This window comes from Papaver somniferum, chromosome 5 (assembly GCF_003573695.1).
Source record: "Papaver somniferum cultivar HN1 chromosome 5, ASM357369v1, whole genome shotgun sequence".
Lineage (NCBI taxonomy): Eukaryota > Viridiplantae > Streptophyta > Magnoliopsida > Ranunculales > Papaveraceae > Papaver > Papaver somniferum.
In genome coordinates this window covers 186,908,577-186,931,881 of record NC_039362.1, presented here as the reverse complement: position 1 = coordinate 186,931,881, position 23,305 = coordinate 186,908,577, and the positions used below count along the sequence as shown (strand labels likewise).

The window sequence follows — 23,305 nt, the reverse complement described above, 5'->3', positions numbered from 1 at the left end:
AAAAAAATATGATAGGAAAATAAAATATTGTCATCATGTTAGTGGAAAAATCTTGCACTAGTTTTTCCTTTGTATTCATTTAGTTAGTATCAGTTGTAGTTTCATAAAAAAAAAAGTATTCTATCGAAGCTCCACTTCAATTTCAGAAGAATGGATACTCTTGTTCTGGATAGCAAATGTTCCTTACATATATTTGAACCTCCTCTGCGATGAGATAGGAGGCGGTGCCACAAATGTTGATGCGGAGCATCTACAGGATCAGAATTTATCTTTGACTTTACTTTTTATGTTTTATTATTATTCTATTTTTGTTCTGTTTTGGGCACAATCATCCTAATTTCTTATTTTCCAACTACTGCCATATAAAGTGATATAAATCCAGCAGTTTAATGACATATTTGAGCCTGTCATTTCTTTATGACATTGAAAATAGAAATAGCCTTTCAGTTAAGAAATTATTGTCTTGATGCAGTTCATTTATTAACCAGAAATGATGATAGTCACAGGAGTTAATTATAAGAGGAGGTTCACTCCAAAATTATAAGCATTGCTATAGATATCTCTTGAGGAATGGAACACTTACATTTAAATGGCATCATCCATCGTGATTTTAAATTGGAAATCATTCCCATTTTTAGTTTAGTTTGTCATTTTTTTTTATGATTTATACCATTTTTATTTTAAGGATATTGTTATACAGATTCCTTTTTGGAAATCATTCCCATTTTTAGTTTAGTTTGTCATTTTTTTTTATGATTTATACCATTTTTATTTTAAGGATATTGTTATACAGATTCCTTTTTGCTGCAAATTCCGTGATTGCAGTTGCCTCATGCCTTCATGAGTAATTTGTCTTTTACTAACGAACAACATACTATGATGTGCACAAAGTTGTTTCATTTTAACTTTTTTACTTCATTACATTTCATATTAATTTCAGTTTTTAATTTTTTTTGCTTCATTATGATACGTAGTTCACTTGAACATACTCATGTTAATAGTTTTACTTCGTTTTTATATAATGTGATTCCGAAAAATATTGGTACTCGGAATTTTATTGATTTTGTAAGTGGTGAAAATGATGGCGACGAGAGATAATAACGGATGAATTTCTTGCTAGGATGGATCTTACAGATGACTTGTTGCATATGGTATGATGCTTGCGAATGTGTGTACATATATTTGTTTTGGTTTATATCGACTTTGCTTCATTTTAAAATCATGTTTGTTATTTTATTTGCATGTGTTTTCATTCTTGGATCATTCAAATCTCTGTCTAGATGGTGGAGTGTGTCGACAAGGTTTGTTATTGAAACAATAATGGGTTAATTAAGTTTTCACCAGTGCATATTTCACCAATGGTCTTTTGTTATTCAAATATTAATGTGTACATAATTGTACACATGTTGATTCTTAGTGTGCACATATTTTTACACCTATTGAGCGTTAAGATTATTTAGCTTTTGGAATGGTGGCCTTTTGTTATTGAAATATTATCAACTCTTCCTATACAAGTTGATTCTGTGGATGGGATAGATGAGTATCCATCACTTAAAGTTTGCGATGTTCCGAACGTTTGGTGGTTGTTTAAGTCCTACTGGCCAATTCGGTAGTTTCTATTTACTAAAAGTTCTATCTTCACTTGGCGTTTCAGAGCAATCAGCAAGAAGCACTGAAGAAGCTATTGAATGTTAAGAGGTAAGATGCTTTGAGTTGAGATGCTGCAGTTTTGATGTGGTGTATTCTGATGCCATTAAACTCCTGAATTTTGTTTAATCATGTTACTATAATCACCATCTATACTATCCCATCATTATGTCGGTGTGATGGTGAGGCATTACTCACTGAAATGAAAATAGTTTGGAAGAGTCTGAAGTGGCCAACATCATTTAAATAGTTTCCTATCTATTATATTATATGTCTATTTTTAGCTACGAGCAACTTCTTACTGGTCTTATCTCAGGTTCTAAAAGAAGTTGAAGATGCAATAGATGAACTCCAAAGTAAATCAAAGACATCAAAGTAAGATAACTCTGACTTGTTTTTTGTGCTCAACTGTATGATCGTAGTAAGTACATTAGGTTGCTTATTTTGTTCCCTTTCTTTAAAAGATTGGTTAAGTAGATCTTAGGAGTACCTTTCAGATCTTATGCTCATGCCAGGCTTCAAAAAAATTTGTTTCAGTTTTCCATCCCTAATTACATAGTTACATTTGTCTCACTACTTTCATTTAGTTTGTTTTGATCTCTTATGCCTCTTATATTCTATGAAAGACAAATGAGATTATTAGATATTTATAGTTTTGAGTAGAATCTGACTTTCAGCTCTTTTGATATTAAATTGGTAATGTGTACATAGTTGTACACATGTTTATTCTTAGTGTGCACATGACTGTACACATATTAATCGTTAATGTGCACATAGATGTACACCTATTAGTTGACGTGTACATAGTTATACACATGTTCATCATTAATGTGCACATAGTTATACACTTGTTATCGTTAATATGCACATAGTTCTACAATCTTGATGGTTAATATGCACATAATTGTACACCCGTTGATCGTTAATGTGCACATAATTGTACACCTTTTGATTGTTAATGAACACATAATTATACACCTGTGATTGATTGTTTAGAAATGTCCCAAACAAATGTGTTTGTGCTAAATCTTTTGTTACACTGGATAATTTTCATCCTTCAAGGTTGAGTTTATCCAAATCGGGCTAATTCTTTAGTTTACAATAGTGAAACCTTAAGAAAAACATACTATATTGTTGTTTGCAGTGTAAAACTTAAAGGCAACTGTAATTTATTGTTGTCTACAATGTCTTGTCTTCTTATAACTTGATTGCTTAGACTTGAACAGACACATGATCTGTTAGTATCTCAAGTTCTCAACCTTTTTCTTTATCTCAATTGCAGGTGTAGTGAAGGCCAAAGACGATAGAGATGAGTCCCCAACTTATGTTGTTATGCTTGCAGCCCAAGATGTTGCAACACGGTGCAAGGTATTTGGTCTAACTGTATACTTGGTTGCCTTGATGATGCCTACCTTAATATTGGTCCTAACTGATAATATGATTGCGTGCTTAAGGCTTTCTTGGTTGAATTTGACTAGTACAACCTTCCTTTAATAAAATATATTTTATTGAGTGATTAGCCTTCGTGGTCATTGACATTATTGATGTACCTCTGCTTGTTTGTCCTTTTGCTATGAGTACATGGGTTTCGTATGTTTTAAATTTAGGAACTTATAAGATTCTAAGGGTTTAGTTAACACATCTGGCATGTATTATGTAAGGGTCCAAGTGAAAGCTTTACTAGTCAGAGTTGCCTCCCGTTCTAAAGATAATTTTTATAACTTTCATGTTTTTTTTTTTGCTAATGTGCACATAGTTGTATAAATATTGGTTCTTAATGTGTACATGATTATACACATGTAGATTGTTAATGTGTACATTTTTGTGCACATGTTGATTGTTAATATGAATGATCGGTTTTGTGCATGTTTTGCAATATGTACACCTGTGTAAATTCTATGAAAAAGTAGGTTTCCCATGTCTTACAGAAGTGTACATATTAGTGCACCTTTGGAAAGTAATTTATATGAAAAATAGGTTTGTGTGTGGTTGTGAGTGATCGACTTTATGCATGTTTTGAAGCGGTGTACGTATTGGTGCACCTGTGTAATTCCCATGACGAAATAGGTTTGTGTGTGGTTATGAATGATCATTTTTATGCATGTTTCAAAGGGTTGTACACATTGGTGCACCTGTATAATTTCCATGAAGAAGTATGTCCGAGTGTGAGTATAAATGATCGGTTATATGCATGTTTTGCAGGGGTGTACACATTGGTGCGCCAGTGTATTTTTCATGAAAAAGTAGATTTGTGTGTGGTTTTGAAGGATCGGTTTTAGGCATGTTTCGCAGTGGTGAATATATTGGTGCACCAATGTAATTATCATGAAAAAGTAGGTCTGAGTGTGAGAATGAGTGATCGGTTTCATGCATATTTTTTGTAGGTGTGTACAAAGTGGTAAAACAATGTCTTGATTCTTCGTAAGCTTTCTGTAGGAGCATGATACATGATAGCTTCATTTTAATGACAACTTTTTCATTTCATCTTCGTGTATGCTTGAGCTTGCCTGATAACAAAATGTTGTAAAACCTTTGGCATACTTATAGCTTTATATGTTCTCAGTTCTTGTAAGTTGTCCATATTTCCTGCAAAAGTGTTCACTCTTTATCCAACATGTGTAGATAGTTTTACATATGTTTATTGTTAATGTGTACACAGTTGTGCACATGTTGATTCTTTTTGAAGCTGACCATAGTTTTTGAATTATGAAACCCTTGACCTAACTTTTATGATTGCGGTCGAAAATTGGACTTCAATCTCATACATTGGGGGTGACTTATGGGATGACATAACCTGAATCTTATTTGTATATGTTTCTTTTCGATGGAATTTACATAGAACATCTTGACGATATGTATGTAACTGCAGTTTTTCCTTACTCTCTAGATTTTTGTTACCTGTACAAAGTGGTGCCTACTTTTTGGCTTAATATTCGTATTTGTCTACGGACGTCCAAGTGTTGATAAAATCTACAATGTTTTCAACAATCAACTTCCTGCAGCTCTGAAAAAATTGAAATTTGGTAAGCAACTCGCGATGGAGAACATATGAAAGATAATTACTGAAGCAGGTTGTTACCAATCACATCTTATCACCCCGAACAAGGATATCGTTGTCTCATTGAATCTTCGTTTATTACTATTAGAGGTCATGCAGAGGTAGCAGTTGATACAAATTGCATTAACTTAACTCACTGTCTATATTCCTTGTCAAACATAGTTGTACACACTAGTGTAAATTAACATTTTTAAAAAATGAAAATTATATAGTCATATGGGTACTCTTTTTGTAGATCTCGGAAAGAGATTTCCGAATATATAAAGTTTGTGAATTTTGGATGAGCGCTTTTATATTAATTAAAGTTGCTGACATCATCATGAATCACTTTAGACTAAATTGTAAATTAGAAATGTTATTTGTATATTTTTCATATTTTAAATAATTTTTGAATTAATTTGTATCTAATTGACTCGGCCTGGACTAGACCGTATTTTCCCCTCAACCCCTTTAACTTCTACGAATGGTAGAATAAAGTCAAATGCTTCAAGCCATCTCCTACCGAAATGTGGTCATCTGATCTGAAAACCAACCACCTTTTTTTATTATATGGAGTATTATGGTAAACACGAGAAACGCATGGTGCAATTAAAAACAAAGTTCCAAATGAATTTGTTATATTTATTATACATTAAACAAATGCATGTTGACTTAAACGGAATCAATCTGCATAGAACCAACCATGTAAAAATCTGTAATTCAATTTTCCCTCTCAATTGGAATCCCCCAGCAAAATGTCAATTCAATCATTCATTTTGTGGTGCTTGTTTTTCTTCATATCATTATCATCATCATTTACTGAAGCAGCTCCTGGCAATGCTCTAATTACTAATCTTCCTGGTTTTAATGGCAATTTCCCTTCTAAACACTACTCTGGTTAACATCTGCAGACCCACTTCCTTAGTTTTTGTCCATCAATCATTTGTTGCACTAAGATTCAATAAGACTAGTATTTTTTCACATACTTTTTTCGTTTTTTGATGTGGTGAAAAGATATGTGAAAATAGATGAGAAGAGCTTATTCTACTACTTTGTGGTTTCTGAAAGAAACCCAAAGGAAGATCCTGTTGTTCTTTGGCTTAATGGAGGTCCTGGGTGTTCTAGTTTTGATGGGTTTGTTTATGAACATGGTCCATTCAATTTTGAAAAACCCAAGACTTATGGAATTTGTGTACACATATATCTCACTATCGGACACGTGTACACATAAAGGTACGTGGAAAGCATGCAAGCCAAAACATCAAAACACGATGCGTCACGAAGCACCAAATAAACCCCTAGGAGTTGCTTTATCTCATCCCCAGAAGAGGAGCTAAGATCAACGGTGGAGAGAAAGTCAGCTGACACGGACTGACAGGGGCAGAAGACACTTGTCTGACACGAGCAGACCCCTCAACCACCCGCATTAAACACTCTGAGCAGTGCACGTGTCGACCGACCTATGGAACGAGCGAAGATGCCTCCGCGGGATCGAGGGGGAAACGCAGACCTCCGCGTGATGGACGCAAGGACACGAGAAGATAAGGTTCCAACGGTCTTCAGAGATGGGTCCCACATTCCAACCTTATAAATACCCAATCTCCACAAAGAGAGAGGGGATCGAAAAAACATCAGGAGAGAGAGAGAGAGAGAATATCAAAGGTAAGTTAATCCCATAGTGGAGAGAAATATGTAAACCCAAAGTCATTCAACTATTTGTGTAACCGTGAATAATATAGTAGAACAACAAACCCCGTGGACGTAGGCCTTAGTGCTGAACCACATAAACCTTGGTCTTATTTACATTTCAGCACTTTACATTCATTTAGCTCCGCACGTATCTGCTTATATATGTTATTTTCCTTTTATATTTGTACCCCATGCATAATCGCTACGCACGGGGAAGTTGGAGGAGGCCATGATAAACCCGTGGGTTTTGAGCCAATGAATCCACATCAGGGTATCATCATCGTAATCTCTTTAGACTTTAATGATTGATTGTGGGCATTCGGACCCCGCGTGGTTCGTGTGTCCATAATTTGGCGCTAGAAACAGGGACTTCGTCCCGGTAAAAGATTTATCTTGTCCTGTGATTTCATTCTAATTTGGCATATGATTGCTCCGATTTTATCAGCTCTGACCGTATAGATCATTCGTCAACTGTATTATATTCAAAAACCCACCTTTTGCCTTCGATAAGAGTTAGTGTTCCAAGCATGGGTTATTGTCCTAATCCGTCGGATTTACAATTTTCATAGTTTTTTTTATACTAAAGATCGCCTTTAATAAAACTTTAACCCGTATTTTATAGCCTGCGGGTGTTAATCCCCTCTTGAAAAATTGTATTTCGACAACTAACCCGCTTCACGCGGATATTCCCGTTTCTGTTTGAATTAATTTATACAGAGAGAACGTGTTGTGAGTAAAGAAGGCGAGTTTACGCTAGATTTCGTCATCAACAAAAGGGCACGTGATGGAGAAGACGCAGGAAGCAGGAAAATCCAAAGCTTTGTCAAAAGAAACACCCCGGACAACCCCGATCATCACCCGAAGCAAGCAGAAAGGAGATAAAACTAAAATGACCAATCGAAGGCAGGATACCACTGAAATCACTTCACCCATGAACGCTAATTCTGTTGCAATGGCGGCTCTCAGAGCAGCAACGATAAAATACGGGGAAGCCGCGGTAGTCCCGAAGGCTGCGGAGGCTAGCAATACCTTCGCCATGAGTCAACTTAACCAACCAAGGGAAAGGGTGGATGAATCCAGAACATTCCAACCCGCGCATCTGCTAACCTTTGGAATGCCGCTAACAAATAACCAGAATCAAACCATACCGGCGGCTCTGGCACCGCAGAGGGGCGCTCACTCCAATTTGGAAACACCAGCAACAGAAGCTGAACCCCTGCCACCTTTAGTACAGACCATGGAGGAGGGCGGCGCCACGGCTGTAGCGGCACGGCGGGGACTCCCAATCAGGGGTCCAACCAATCACACCAACTAATGGCTGAGCTCGAGGAACTGAGAAGGAACCAACAGGTTTACGCAGAAGCTGTAGCTCTTTGGCCAGAGAAAATCAAGATTTAAAGGAGCGGATTGCTCTAAGCACAAAGACCAGCCAACAACTTGATGAAGCAAGCTCCAAAGCACCAGAGCCAAACCAAGACTGTAGAGTCGTCCTAGCGACTAATGAAGACGCGACAAGGAGACATAGCGTATCCGACCCGGATTATGACGATGGAGAGTCAGACGGAAATGATCTGAAGAATTTAGAGCACCAACGCGCAATGGAGGAACTGCGAGATGAGATGATGGCAGAGATCAGGCAATTGAAAAATAAACAAGGGGGGGAAGGTTAGAAGAGGTATGAGAGAAGCTAACTCCACGCCCCTAACGCATCGCTTGGCCAACACCCCTATTCCCTGAAATGCCCTGTCCCGACGTTCGAATGCTATGATGGGTCCAGCGACCCTGCTGCACATGTTCGGTACTACAACCGCGTCTAGCTAGATGGGGACAGAACGACGCCGTACTCTGTAGATACTTCCCGTCAAGCTTGAAGGGATCGGCGTTATCATGGTTTGATAATCTGCCACCAAACTCCATACACTCATACGACCAACTCGCAGAGAAATTCTTAAGAACATACATGTACAACAAGACTGTAAACACGGGATGGATAAGCTTTTCACTAGCAATGGCTACAAGGAAACCACGAGGGAATACACAAACAGATGGCATAGGATCTGCCAAGCCATAGGAAGCGTGGACCCAGTGGTAAGCATCAATTGCTATAATGGGGCTTAGACCGAATGAGTCCCCTATTTGTTGAAATTCACGGGAGCGTGCCCAAGACAGAAGGCGATCTCCGAATAATTATCGAGAAGCACGCTCGACTTGAAGAAATTCAACGGGAAAACCCGAGGGCATATCCGCAGAGGTCTCACCGCACCAATTCAGCAGAACAAACCAATGGGGCCAAAAGGGGTTGCTCAGATGAGAGACCTCACGAAGATAGAAGGAACGGAGGGATGAACGAAGAACAGGCGACCGAAAATTCGAAGATCAAGTTTACACGAAACTCAACGCTAGCTATGCTCGTATCCTACGAGAGATCAAAGGGAGGGAAAACTTAGAATGGCCATGGTCTAAGGGAAAGCAGCCCCCGAGATCCGAGAAGTCTAAAGATTACTGTGAGTATCACTGTTTCAACGGACACCAGACCGAAAAATGCAAGAACCTTAAAATAATGATCCAAAAATTAATTGATGCGGGAGAGCTCAAACATTACATACGGAAGGAGGTTACCGAGGACAGATCCAAACGAACCAAACCAGTCCAACTTCCGGAAGAAAACCGAACAATCAACACCATCTCGTGTTCCGAAGCCACAGGACCCTCACTCACAGCACAGATTGGAAAAAGGTTACGGAAGCAATTCGAAGATCGCTGCGAGTTATATAAGGTCGATGGGATAACAGTGGACGAACATGAAAAATGGATGGAATTCCTGTCATCTTCGATGCCGAGGATATCGAAGAAGATATGGAAGACCATAACGATCCCTTGGTCCTAACATTACCAATAGCTGGATGTAACCTCAAAAAGATCCTCATAGACGGGGGAAGCTCTGTGAATGTCCTATTCTATGATGCATTCAACGGATGAAGCTCCATGATGAACAGTTGATGACCTCTTATCACACCATCTACGGATTCAATGGAGCGGCCACGAAGCCCTTGGGAGACATGTGTTACAGGTTAACGCAGGGCCCATGAAACTGGATACCCGATTCAGTGTGGTGGACCCCTTCCCCCTACAACGCCATTATTGGACGACAATGGGTACACAAGCTCAAAGGAGTTGCGGCAACATACCACCATACCTCAGATTTCCAACACCTGAGGGAATAATGGAGATCAAGGGAGATCGAATCGCTACGAATGCCAGGCCACTCAGGATCATATCAACAATGAGCAAGAAGAACAGCGAAAAATCCGAAGAGTAAGAAATCAAGAAACCACGAAAGAGAAAGCCGTAGTAGAACTATTCCTTAAGGAAACTACAGGAAAAGGCTTGACGAAAGAGGGTAATGTCCGAGGCTCGGAAACAAGTACCTCAACAATCAACAAAGAGCAGAAACACCAAATAGCAATTAAAGAGCGCCCCAGTCCTCGGAAACCCAAAGCCTATGTTCACACCAGTGGAACCCATAAAGGAAATCAACATAGGAACGGAAGAAGACCCGAAGATGGTCAAAATTGGGACCATCATGGGCGAAGGGAGAGAACATTCCTTAACCAAATTACTTAAGGAATATGCGGATGTGTTCGCCTGGAAGTTAGGAGATATGCCGGGGATGACCCAAAAGTAATCCAACATGAACTACGCATCAAACAGGGCACCCCCGTTCAGGCAGAAAATACGAAAAGTGGCTCCAGAATATCATGAGGCGGTAGAAACAGAACTTCGGAAGCTACTAGACGCAGGATTTATCAAGGAAGTCAAGTACCCTACCTGGATATCCAACATGGTCATTGTTCCTAAGAAAAATGGAGGGGTTAGAATATGCATCGACTTTACTAATCTCAACAAGGCTGTCCAAAGGACAGCTATCCCCTGCCGAGCATAGATCAACTGGTTGAAGCAGTTGAAGGTACGAGAGAGCTGTCGTTTATGGACGGATACTCTGGTTACAACCAAGTAGCCCTGGCAGAAGAAAGATCAGCACACACAGCATTCTATACCACATGGCCTTTATTGCTATACCAGAATGCCTTTCGGGCTCCGAAACGCAGGGGCAACATACCAAAGGATGGTCGATGCTATCTTCAACCATGGATTGGAGGAACCCTAGAAGTCTACGTGGACGACATGCTCGTCAAAAGCAAGCTGCGTAAAAATCACCACCAGGACCTGAGGAATATTTCAATGCAATGAGACAGCATCACATGAAAGTAAATCCGGAGAAATGTACTTTCGGTGTCACCTCAGGGAAGTTCCTCGGTTATCTGGTGACGAAAAGGGGCATCGAGGTAGACCCAGCTAAGATTCAAGCCATAGTAGAGATGCCGTCACCAAAGAATCTGAAGGAAGTGCAGAAGCTCAATGGGTCCATAGCAGCGTTGGGCAGATTTATTGCACGGTCTTCGGACAATGCAAACATTTCTTCAATATTCTTAAAAAGGGAGCAGGTTCGAATGGACCGCCGATGCGAGGAAGCATTCCAAAAGATCAAAGAACATCTAGCTTCGATCCCTATCCTGCAGAAGCCAGACCCTGATGAAGTTTTGGCACTGTACATAGCAGCAACGGAGGACGCAGTCAGCGCGGTATTAGTCAAAACCAATACAAAGATAGAACAGCCTATCTATTACGTCAGCAAGACACTCAATTCCGCGGAAAGAAATTATACTAAGATTGAACAACTCATCCTCGCACTGGTATGGGCTACCCAAAAACTGAGAACCTACTTCCTAACTCACTTCGTCAGGGTACCATGCAAAGCACCATTGGAAGCAGTCCTCAAAAGCACGGGAAAAGTGGGCCGAATAGCCAAATGGAACACCCATCTGGACCAATTCAACATCATTCATGAAATTCAACATTCTCAGAAGTCCCAAGTTCTGGCAGATTTCTTAGCAGACCTCCCTCTAGACAACGACGAAGAGATTAAGGGAATACCAGAAGCCGAGGAAGCAATCAAGGATCCAATGGATATCCTCGAACCTGCGAGTCATAGACAATGGGAAGTCTTCGTCGACGGATCTAAAAATAAGGAAGGAGGAATAGGTATTGTCATTATCACCCCAACTGGAGAAAGGATCATACAGGCACTTAGATTGGAATTCAAAGAGCATACCAATAACATTGTTGAATACGAAGCTGTCGTACATGCCCTACGTATAATAATAGAGATGGGGGTAACCGATGTAAGGCTGACAAGTGATTCGCAGCTGGTCATACGGCAAATGGGCTCGAATATAATGTGTACGATGACACCCTTTCAGCTTACATGGCATTGGTCCAAACATTGGCATCACAAATCCCGAACATTAAGTTCCGGCACTTATGCAGAAGGGACCTCAGGCAGCGGATGCCCTAGCATACATATCATCCATGCTGAGGGATAAAAATGCCGAAGGTATTAAAATAGCAAGGGTATACGAGCCTTCGATTGCATCTCAATTCTCCTTCGCTACCAATCAAGATACGATGGAAGAATATCGAAGACCAGTAGGAGAAGACATCCATAACGACTTTGATGAAGACATCTTGTCAAAAGCAAATCAAGACGAAGATTTCAGCAACGAAGATGACTGGAGGGTGACAATACATGCCTTCCTCGACAAAGGAAGCCTACCTGCGGATCGGAAGCAAGCTAGAAAGATCTCCAAAGTGGGAAGATACGATCTTCGGGAGGGGGTCCTGTATAGAAAATCCTTCTCGGACCATTACTACGCTGCTTGTCCCGGAAAGAAGGGCATCGAATTCTAAATGATATCCATTATGGTGACGCAGGGAATCATAGCGGTATGAGATCACTAGCTGACAAGGCAAAAACGCAAGGATATTACTGGCCGACCATGATACAAGATGCTGCGAGGATGTCCCGACGATGCGAAGAATGTCAGCGCTTCGCGAAAAAAATCCACGCGCCGGCAAAATGTTAAACTCTGTCGATAGCCCGTGGCCATTTGCAAAATGGGGAGTAGACATCGTCGGGCCTTTCATCGAAGGATCAGGAAGAGACGATTTTTGATAGTAGCCACGGACTACTTCAGTAAATGGGTGGAGGCTAAGGCCTTGGCCAGGATCAGAGACGCGGATGTGTTCACTTTCATATTCCAGAACATCATTTGCAGATTTGGTATACCTGCTGAAATTGTGTCTGATAACGGCAAGCAATTACAGGGAAAAAATATAGACATGCTCTTCGACACCTTAAAATAAGAAAGAACAAGTCCACCCCCTTATACCCTCAAAGCAACGGACAAGCGGAAGCTACCAACAAGACCCTCGCCCTTATACTCAAAAAACAATTAGACGAGCATAAGGGAAGATGGTGCGAACAACTGCACAATGTCTTATGGGCATACAGGACAACACGAAGTCCGCTACCGGGGAATCCCCGTTTCTTCTTACTTATGGAGCTGAAGCAGTCATACCTACGGAAATCCTCATGCCAACCACGAAGACCGAAGCCTGGGAGAAAAACCTCACAACAGATATGATGTTAGAAAGGTTGGACGACTTGGAGGAAGAAGGGAAGTAGCATTGCAAAAGATGGAAAATTATCAACGAAGACTAGCAAGGGAGTACAACAAAAAGGTAAAGCTACGAAATTTTGTAGAGGGACAGTATGTGTTGAGAACAATCCCACGATATCAGCAAGAAAAGAAATGGGGAAAGTTAGCACCTACATGGGGAGGACCGTTTATGATCCACGACATTGCGGGTGGGGTAATGGTTCTACTACCTTCGTAATCTAAAAGGTGAGGTCCTCCGGCATCCTTGGAATGCTAAATGGCTCAAACCATACTTCCCATAGAAGCAACGCAGATTTGAATCTGCTGGGAGTGTACCAGAAGAAGAAAGGAGCCTCGCCCCCCACATGTTTCTATCTCTGGAAGAGGAATTGCAGACCTCAACTTATCAATCAAACAAGCTTTCAAATTATCAAGTCTGTGGAATCTACCTACAATATTGGGGAAAGTAGTTAATCTACAATCTCTCAGGGCTCCCCCATCAGTGTCCATAAGTGTAGGACCAGGGGGAAGGCACCCAGCAGAAAGAGATACCCAACCAATCTTAAGGCAACGGGTCGACGGAATGGGTGCGTACATATTTTACACCCCATATCCTAGAACGACCCCGGCCCCCACCGTCTGGGAATCCTCTGGCCCAGGATTTGCCAGCGGGGGGGGTGACAGGTCTCAAGACGATCACGAAGGTACCTTCCTTTCGTATCGCACTCAAAAACACTTAACAACTTTTGTTTTGATTTTTCACAAACTTAAAATACAAAAACATTGTAGGTATATCAAGAAGAGGATTCATTTCATAAAGGGTGATTACAAGAAGTGAACGGCCAAAGCCAAGGATACACAATCAAAAAACATTCCTTTTACATGTTACAAAAAGTACAATTATGCCGCGGACCCTACAGAACGCTGCCTAGGTGGCGGTCCCGTCGTCAGGATTTTCCGAAGACTTGATGGGACGCTCCCACCAGAAGAGGGGCCCGAGGAGCTGGGCAATGCAGCAGGAACGGGACGACGAGGATAGTTCTTCACGAGACCATGTTCATTCCTTAGGCCAAGTTCTATCCTCTCCAGCATCTTGTTCGTCTCCTCAGCCAATTGACAACGAGCCTTATGTTTAATAACTGTTGTCCGCTGTTGGGCTTGGGATAATAACGAAGATAGCCGATTCACTTCTCTGGAAGCAGCACCAACGGCCTCCTCGCGGGTGGCTGCTAAATTCTTGAAGTGATTGGTTTGTTCCTCTTGCTGTGCTAAGGAAGATTGAGCCTTTTCAAGTTCTTCATTTGTGACGCGAAGGCGTTCCTCGAGCCCTGAAAAAGCAACACCACGGAGTTAGCGTAGAAAACAAACAAGATCACACTCGATGAATTGGGATTATACCTTCGACACAAGCCGAAGCCTCTTCATATTCATTAACAACCGCATCTCGCGCTTCATCAAGATGATCATATTCCGCGGATAATTTCTTATAGTCTAGTTGAAGGTTGGTGAGAGTAAATTGACAGGCATCTAATTCTACCTGCTTCATCGAGTCCATATGACGAAGGTGGTCGACCTCTTTATTTATCTCTGAGACCCCTTTGCTGAGTCTGTACATGCACACTTCAAGATTCCTCTCAGACTCAGCAAGACGGGATACATCGGCACGAGACGCGGAAAGAGCATTGCTGAGAGCGTAGACTTCAGCACGAGCATCATCTCGTTCCCTGGCAAGACCAAGCATATTATCTTGGACCCCTGAAAGAGGAATGGACCGCGCCGTCTGTAATTCTTCTTCCAATAGCTGAATCCTAGATTCCAACAAGGAAGTACGCTCGCGGGCTTCCCGCAGATTATCACTGGTCCACAACAGTGTGCCATTAAATAAAGCACGATCATGGTTGTACAGATTTTGCATGTCGACCATCTGAACATGCCGCGCGCGCCATACTTCAGCCCGAGCATCCCATTTCCTAGCCTCACTCTTAATCTTCTCAACCAAATCTCTAATACGAGATTTTTGCCGAGCTCTTTCGTTTCGAAGCCATACCAGCTCGGGGATGCCACCCACTGGACATAGGGTGGGGAGACTCAGACAGAACAACTAAGAGATAAAAGAATGACGACATACGGCGAGGGAAAAGAACCAAACCTGTGAAAGTGGAAACTTGGCTACGAGTTTGCTCTAACTCAGCGCGCACTGCAATAAGTTCTGAACGAAGATCAGCCTCTGCTTCACCCAGTTTTTCTTTATCCTTAAGGCTTTTCTTCAGCTCTTCTATTTCCACCTCAGCCGCAGATAATTCCTTTTCCCGATGACGAAGCTTATCCTCGAGCTTCAGAGATTTTGCTTTAAAGAACTGATACATCACGTGGTTGCAATGCTCGCTCCTCATCATCTACACATCAAAATGACAAAACATTATTCAACCGAAGCGTCCTATTCTCACGTACAAGCATGTACGAAAATTTACCTCCAGCACACGCTGTTGCGGGAAGCCATATTGATACCCGTCGGCAATAGCCATCATATCGGCAACAGAAGTAGGAGGCTCCGGCACGAGGGTAGCTTCGGGAACGGTCAACCTTTTTCCCCAGGCTTCAGACACCTGCGCCTCCGAGGACATCTCCATCATGCGACGGGTATACGCGGTTGATTCCTTTTCCCCAACAACCACAGGAGCAGGATGAGAGACAAACAGAAGATTCTTCTCCTTAAACCAACTCATGATGGCGCGTCAACAACAGATTTTCCTTTCTCCGACTCGACCCCCTCGGCATGAACGTTGGCATGCTCTTCCGCGACTACATGCACAGCAGGCTCCTCCGCACCAACACCTTCTACAGCAGCATCACCATTACCATCACCACCAAGAACATCCCAATCGTCATTAGGGGAAAGTAAAGAGAAGTCCTCGGGAAAATCGAGGGCTTCGTCAAAGAACTCCCCCGTGGAATACATCCGATCGAAAGAAAATTCTTGAGAAGTGGGAAGGGTATCCATGACATCACCAGCAGGGACGGAAACATCCTCGATGACAACATCATCCGCCACTACACCCTTGTTCCTTCCTCCATCACCGGCGTGACCAGCGAAGACCTCTTCTTCGACATTGATAGGGGAGGTACCAGTACGTTCCTCCCCATCTGTAATCTCGTCCTCAGCTAACTCTTCGTTCACGGGACTAGTAACTTCTTCTTGGGCCTCAACCTCGCCCACCACCATAGTAGAAGACTGCTTCGGCCTAATCTTTTTCTTCTTCAATACCTGAAACCGACACCACAAAGGAATTATCCTTCCCGTCCGATGGAAGTTATAAAAACGAAACACAGCTAGAATCTGCGTACCTGAGCAGCTGAGATATTCTTCGATGGGAGTATAGAACCGGAACCATCCTCCTCGTCTCCCTCTACGACATCCAGGGCATAAGGAAAATTCATGCCCGCAAAGTTCAGACGCCAGGGGCAGAAATCTCCATAGCGAGCGGGAGGAGATTCGCGCGGCTTAATATTCTCGGTTGGCCGCCATCCGCGGGAACCGGGAATCCAACCGTAAGCCCACGGACCAACTATCTCAATGACAGTGGCGTGCCACTCGTAGTCATGATCGCGCTTGATCCTTTCTCGCGCGGGGAAGAGTTTCCGACGACTGGACGCCTCCGTGCCAGGAACATACTTCAGCTTGGCATCGCTGACCTCATTTAACAGACGAATCTCGCCTCGAGGAGCAGGAAGATTCCGAAGGCTGACACTCCACGGCTTGCGATTCCTGCTATTGACGTAATCACCGAAGGAGTTATTGAAATTCTCAGGAGTGTACCATTCCTTCTCCAAGGGATTGGGGACGTAGCAAGTCATCGACGTTTCCCCCTTACTCCGCAGATAGCATTCCTTCAGGGCGCGGAGATAATTCCCCGATAGTTGGGATACGGAACGGCTATGAGTATTTGTGGAAGAACCCTCACGACTAGCGAGCACGTCGTAGTAGAAGGAATCACCCGATTTGTACAACGGCAGCATCAGACCAGCCTCGAAGGCCCCAACCGTCGTTAACAAGTGAAATTCATCGAATTCGTACTTAGAGATCAGCTCATACGTAATATCATCCTCGGGGGCATAGAAACGAACCCCGAAGGCTTGGAGCTCATGCTTCTCCTTGAATATTTCAAGATCGATATGCTTGAAGGTTACTTTTCTACTGCTAACAGAAACACTGCGTATCAAGGGAGCAGACTCATCCTCCTCGGCGGGGCCGGATGAATTAAAAAACGCTTCAGACGCTTTTCTCTTCACGGGGGGATTCTTTGAAGATTCAGCCCTAGGAGCTACGCCCTTTGTATTCTTCCCTTTAACAGTTGGAGAAGACCGTAGATGATGCTCGGGCACTAACGAACGTAAAGGAGGAACGTCAAAAGCAACAGCGCGGGGAGGAGCCTGCGTACTCCGAGTATCTTCACGAGGACGCACCATTGAGTGATTAGAGACTCTCCGTGAACCAGACGGAATTATCGGAGGAATCTCTTCCCGAGAAGACGAGGCTCTCGCTCCGGAAGAAACTCGACTCCGACGAACATCATCTTGAGACTCTCGACGCTGAGGATATCTCGACAACCTAGAATCAGGAGTCTCATAAGTAGGCCGCGGACGGTCAGACATGGCTGCGGAAAGAATAAAATCAAGAACAAGTTACACACGATAACCAAAAATCAAAAAACACATTCATAGCAATACAACCACGATAACATAGCAACCCTAAAATTAGGATACAATCTCAATACTCCACCCTCGAAGTAATGGCTGCCTTAATTTAAGATGAAGAACAGGGGCAAACTAGTATGCAAGCATCAGAAAAAGTTCTTCATCACAAACAAGGAACAACAATAGCAGAAAATTCACAAATCAACACGGCATAAAACAGTGAAATCAAGAAAAGAAAAACTCACCGGCAAAAACAGCAAGTAGAAGAAACGAACAGGGGAAGATCCCAGGTGCAATAAAGACTGACAGAATTTAAGATCACAGGTACAATGAAGACTGACAAAGAATTTAAGGTCACAGGTTTAATGAAGGCAGGCAGGAAATTTAAAGGAAGAATGAACTGAGAGAGTGTTTAGGAAGAATGAAATTAAATTTCCTCTCTATCCTTAAAATACCCGAAAGAAAAGAGGAAATTAAGGGAGAAATAGGAAAACGTGCCCGTTACATAAGCAGTTAATGCACGAATAAAAGACGTGCCCAAGTATCTAGGAGAAGTTATTAGGAGTGAGAAGAATGTGCGACGATAGTTTTTCTTCAAGGCACCCATTAGTCAGTTAAGCCCGAAGAAAAGGGGCAAATTGTGTACACATATATCTCACTATCGGACACGTGTACACAGAAAGGTACGTGGAAAGCATGCAAGCCAAAACATCAAAAAACGATGCGTCACGAAGCACCAAATAAACCCCTAGGAGTTTCTTTATCTCATCCCCAGAAGAGGAACTAAGATCAACGGTGGAGAGAAAGTCAGCTGACACGGACTGACAGGGGCAGAAGACACTTGTCTGACACGAGCAGACCCCTCAACCACCCGCATTAAACACTCTGAGCAGTGCACGTGTCGACCGACCTATGGAACGAGCGAAGATGCCTCCGCGGGATCGAGGGGGAAACGCAGACCTCCGCGTGATGGACGCAAGGACACGAGAAGATAAGGTTCCAACGGTCTTCAGAGATGGGTCCCACATTCCAACCTTATAAATACCCAATCTCCACAAAGAGAGAGGGGATCGAAAAAACATCAGGAGAGAGAGAGAGAGAGAATAGCAAAGGTAAGTTAATCCCATAGTGGAGAGAAATATGTAAACCCAAAGTCATTCAACTATTTGTGTAACCGTGAATAATATAGTAGAACAACAAACCCCGTGGACGTAGGCCTTAGTGCTGAACCACGTAAACCTTGGTCTTATTTACATTTCAGCACTTTACATTCATTTAGCTCCGCACGTATCTGCTTATATATGTTGTTTTCCTTTTATATTTGTACCCCATGCATAATCGCTACGCACGGGAAAGTTGGAGGAGGCCATGATAAACCCGTGGGTTTTGAGCCAATAAATCCACATCAGGGTATCATCATCGTAATCTCTTTAGACTTTAATGATTGATTGTGGACATTCGGACCCCGCTTGGTTCGTGTGTCCACAGAAGTCTTCCAAAACTTCAACTTAATCCATGCAGTTGGTCAAAGGTTGGACCTTTTTGTGTGCAAAGATGACAGCTTGATTACCATCTTTGGAAATTTTGTGCAAAGATGACAGCTTGATTACCATCTTTGGAAATTTTGTGCAACTGTATGCATATTTGCGGGTTTAGTGATCTTAATGCCTACAAATGATGATACCTTCATCCGCAATCTAGCAGCACGCATACCAAACATTTAATACGTGTTTCTCAATCTATTTTCGTGCATCATGAAGTGGTTCGAGCAATACCCGGAGTTCCTATCAAACCCATTTCACATTTCTGGAGAGTCCTATGCTGGGATATATGTGCCTACTCTGGCTTCTCAAGTTGTCAAGGGTACTATCCTTACTGGTCTGACGAACTGTTACTTATACTCCCTCCGTTTCTAAAAAATAGCAGGTTTCATTTTTTGGGTATGTCAAAAAAATAGGTTTATTTTCATATGTGGAAAGTCAAATGTTATGATTTTACTACTATACCTATCGAGGGACCACTTCTTTCTCTCCATTTTCTCTCCTAATACTAAAGGGGACCACTTCCCTCTCATCTTTCTCTAATAACAAAAGAGTAGGGACCAGAGAATAGATTAGGAAAAAAACATGGAAAAGTGGCTCCAATGATTAGTTTTTTTAGGTAGTGTTTGGGAACTGGGATATCCCAACCTAGGTTGGGTTATCACCAAACAAACGGTTGAAAAGTGTTTTTCTACATCTTATTCCAGGCTGGGATAAGGATGGCTAATCCATCCTTGGTTTTAGGAGGCCAAAAAGTTGGTTTATAGTATTCTCCTGAAACCCTGCTCTCCCGTTTCCCAACCTGGGATAGAGCCAAAAAGTTCACGGTTTAAATATTTTTAAGACCATTTTGGCATTTACTCCTACTAGTTTACCTCGCTATCTGATATATTTGCGCAAGTTGAGTTAAAAATGATCAATCTCAAGGTTAATCCACTGTTAGGTTGAGTGTCAGACAAACACAAATGGAGTTAATGTAAGACTGGATAGAATTTTAGACAAACAACACTAAAACTGATCAATATCAAGATTATCATAAATCAAATTAAGATACACTATCTTGGACTATGTTATCCCATTTCCAAGCTCCCAAACAGATCCTTAATTTTTGTGAAAACCAAACAAGCCTAATTTTTAGAAACAGAGGGAGTACTTGAAATACTAAAAGCACAATTTTACAAAAATGAGAACTCTTTCAGGTCTTGAAGCCGGTATAAAGCCTGTAATGAACTTCAAGGTATGAACTTCTATGGTTTAAAAAAAAAAGTTAAAAAAAATCTTGTGTATAACAATCTTATAAAATTCGAACTCATTTGATACAGGGTTACATGATAGGAAATGCGGCAACTGACTGGGAATTCGACGGAAATTCTCTTGTGCCATTTGCCCATGGCATGGGCCTTATCCCAGATGTTCTATTTGAGGTGGGTTGACGTATGAGATATATGTCTGAAATAGTAAGGCTTCCTGCAATTTACTGAACAAAACTAGTAAAGTTACAACTATTGCTGCGTCAGGTAAAGAAAGACGTAAAGAGTACTAGAAATGCAAACCCATGAACCGTGTATTTATTTCTCCAGCCCAGGACTATCCATTGCATACAGGTGCAAAATTTTAATGTCTGTCATATAATGCAGGAGGTGACTACTGCTTGCAATGGAACTTTCTACGGTAATGACAATCAAAGATGCAAAGAAAAGCTTGAGAAAGTTCATGATGTAAGTTGGATCTGTAATGAAATTCTTGATTTATCGTGAAACACTCTTTTATCCCTTTTCTCTTGTTTCTATTCGTTTCTCTTAACTTAATCATCTGCATTTTGGTTTATGCTCAGAACGTGAGTGGTCTGAACAAATATAACATCCTTGAACCCTGTTACCACGGGTCTGAAGACAGAGAAATTGAAAATGGTAATATCAGGCCACCATCTAGTTTCAGACGGTTAGGTGAAACGGAAAGGCCTCTTCCAGTGAGGAAAAGAATTCTCGGTCGTGCGTGGCCTCTTGGAGCTCCAGTAAGAGATGGAATTGTTCCTACATGGCCACAGCTCCTGAAAAGCAAAAACCTGCCATGCACTGTAAGTTGAGATTTTTTTAGTTCTTTGCAACTCATAATATCTTCTAGCGTTCGTTACTTGAGCAAGACCAGTCTTATGCCAAAGACTGCGTAGAAAATTTTAGAGTATGGCTAACGTTATCACAAAAGCAGTGGAGTTTCGCCGTTAACTTCATTTGTGGAGAGACCTGAAGAAGTTTCCTAGTGGATTTGGTTTTGTAGGATGATGAAGTCGCATCTGCGTGGCTAAACAATGAGGCTGTGAGGAAAGCAATTCATGCCCGAGAGGTACAGTACTTATACTCTAGTTGTTTCATACTCCAACATTATCTGAAAGCAGCCAACTGACAATAATGTTTTGTTTCACACTAGGAAAACCTTATTTGGGAGATTTGCACAGACAAGATCCTGTACAATCATGATTTGGGAAGCATGATTAAATATCACAGGAACCTTACGGCCTGGGGATATAGAGCACTTGTATTCAGGTATCCTCACTAGTCTCCTGTAACTAGAGTAGGTGTATACACTTGTGCAACAGAGTTACCAATAATTCTCTGGTGCAAATGTCAGCAGCATAGGATGATTTTGCAGGAATCTAGTGTGTCCTATACGGATGCCAAGTTTCTATGTTTCGTAGTGACCCCCCAGTTTTAGATGCTATTTATGATTTACTATTTTGTTTGCAGTGGTGATCATGATATGTGTGTACCATATATCGGGAGTGACAGATGGACGAGGTCGCTTGGATATAAAATCTTAGACGAATGGAGACCTTGGTTTTTCAATAATCAGGTTGCTGGATAAGTTACATATGCCTGTCTTTCGCAATGCGCTTACTCACTATTGTAAAAACTTCTGCAAATTATTGGCATGAACTCCTGATGATGATAGTATTTTCTCCTTTTGTTTTTGTGCTGTTTTAGCTACCTTCAAGGCTATGACAATAATCTCACTTTCCTCACTATAAAGGTAAGATACATAAAAAAATGTCTCAAGTCCGTATTTGTATCTTTCAGTTGTTTTTTCTATGTCTTCTGCTTTGGATAGAATCAGTCATTCGATTTCAAGTTTGAGATTATTGACTCTGTTCTCTTGGTGCAGGGAGCTGGACATACAGCTCCCGAGTACAAGCCAAAGGAAGCATTGGCCTTTTATAGCCGTTGGTTGGCTGGAGAAAAGATATGAAACAAGTTTTTGTGGATCACCTTTCTCTGCCCATATGTAATAAGATGATAAAATTGCAGTGAAAACTTATTTGTATCCAATTTGTGTCGCATCATCTTTAGTATTTGACTTACCGATTCAGATCAAAGAAAATACAACACTGGCTCTGGTCTTGGATTAACAGTTGCAGTGTTCACGTCCTAATTTTCGCATACACCGAATTCCTGTTCGAGAACATGATTATATCGCCTTTGTTACTCTCCGTTCACATGCCGAAAACCTGCAGTCCTTTCCATTTTCCGGTCTGCATCTTCCCCATCAGCAGTCTTAGCCGCACTTCTATAATGCTATCTCTCAGCTTTTACTCCCAAAATTTTCCTTCCATTGGTGTCAACCAGCTATAAGCAGTTTCTGCAAGGATTGGCCACTTGGTGACACCTCACGATGGAAAAGTTTAGGAGGAAAAGTTGGGGGACACCAAGTAAAACCGGTATCTGTTTCCACGTTCTCGGAGCTCAGTTTCCTTTTTTTTTTTTTTTGCTCACCCACTAGCATAAATAAACTAAATAACAATATAAAAAGAAACTATTAAATAAATAAAAAAAATTGTTTCTATGTGGTGAAGGAAAGTCCAGCAGGGGCGACCTGAGAACACATGAACATTCACCATAACAAAAAAAAAAAAATTGTTTCTATGTGGTGTTTTCTCATGTGATCTCAGGATGCTCCTGTTGATCCTCCTCACCTCTCTTCTTGCTTGCCTCTTCTTGTTAACTTAAAATGTCTCTTCTTTCAATTTCAAGAACTATTGAAGATGTTGTAATGATTCATGATTGGATTCAGAGCTATTTAAGGACAAACTCGTTCTAATGTACTTTTCTCATGTAATGTACTACATCTACATTATCTGTAGT

General features: G+C 41.6%; 1 pseudogene; it reads left to right on the top strand.

Moving 5' to 3' along the window:
* The first annotated feature begins 5,439 nt into the window (after positions 1-5,439).
* On the top strand, positions 5,440-23,193 carry LOC113283961 (annotated as a pseudogene).
* Positions 23,194-23,305: the final 112 nt, after the last annotated feature.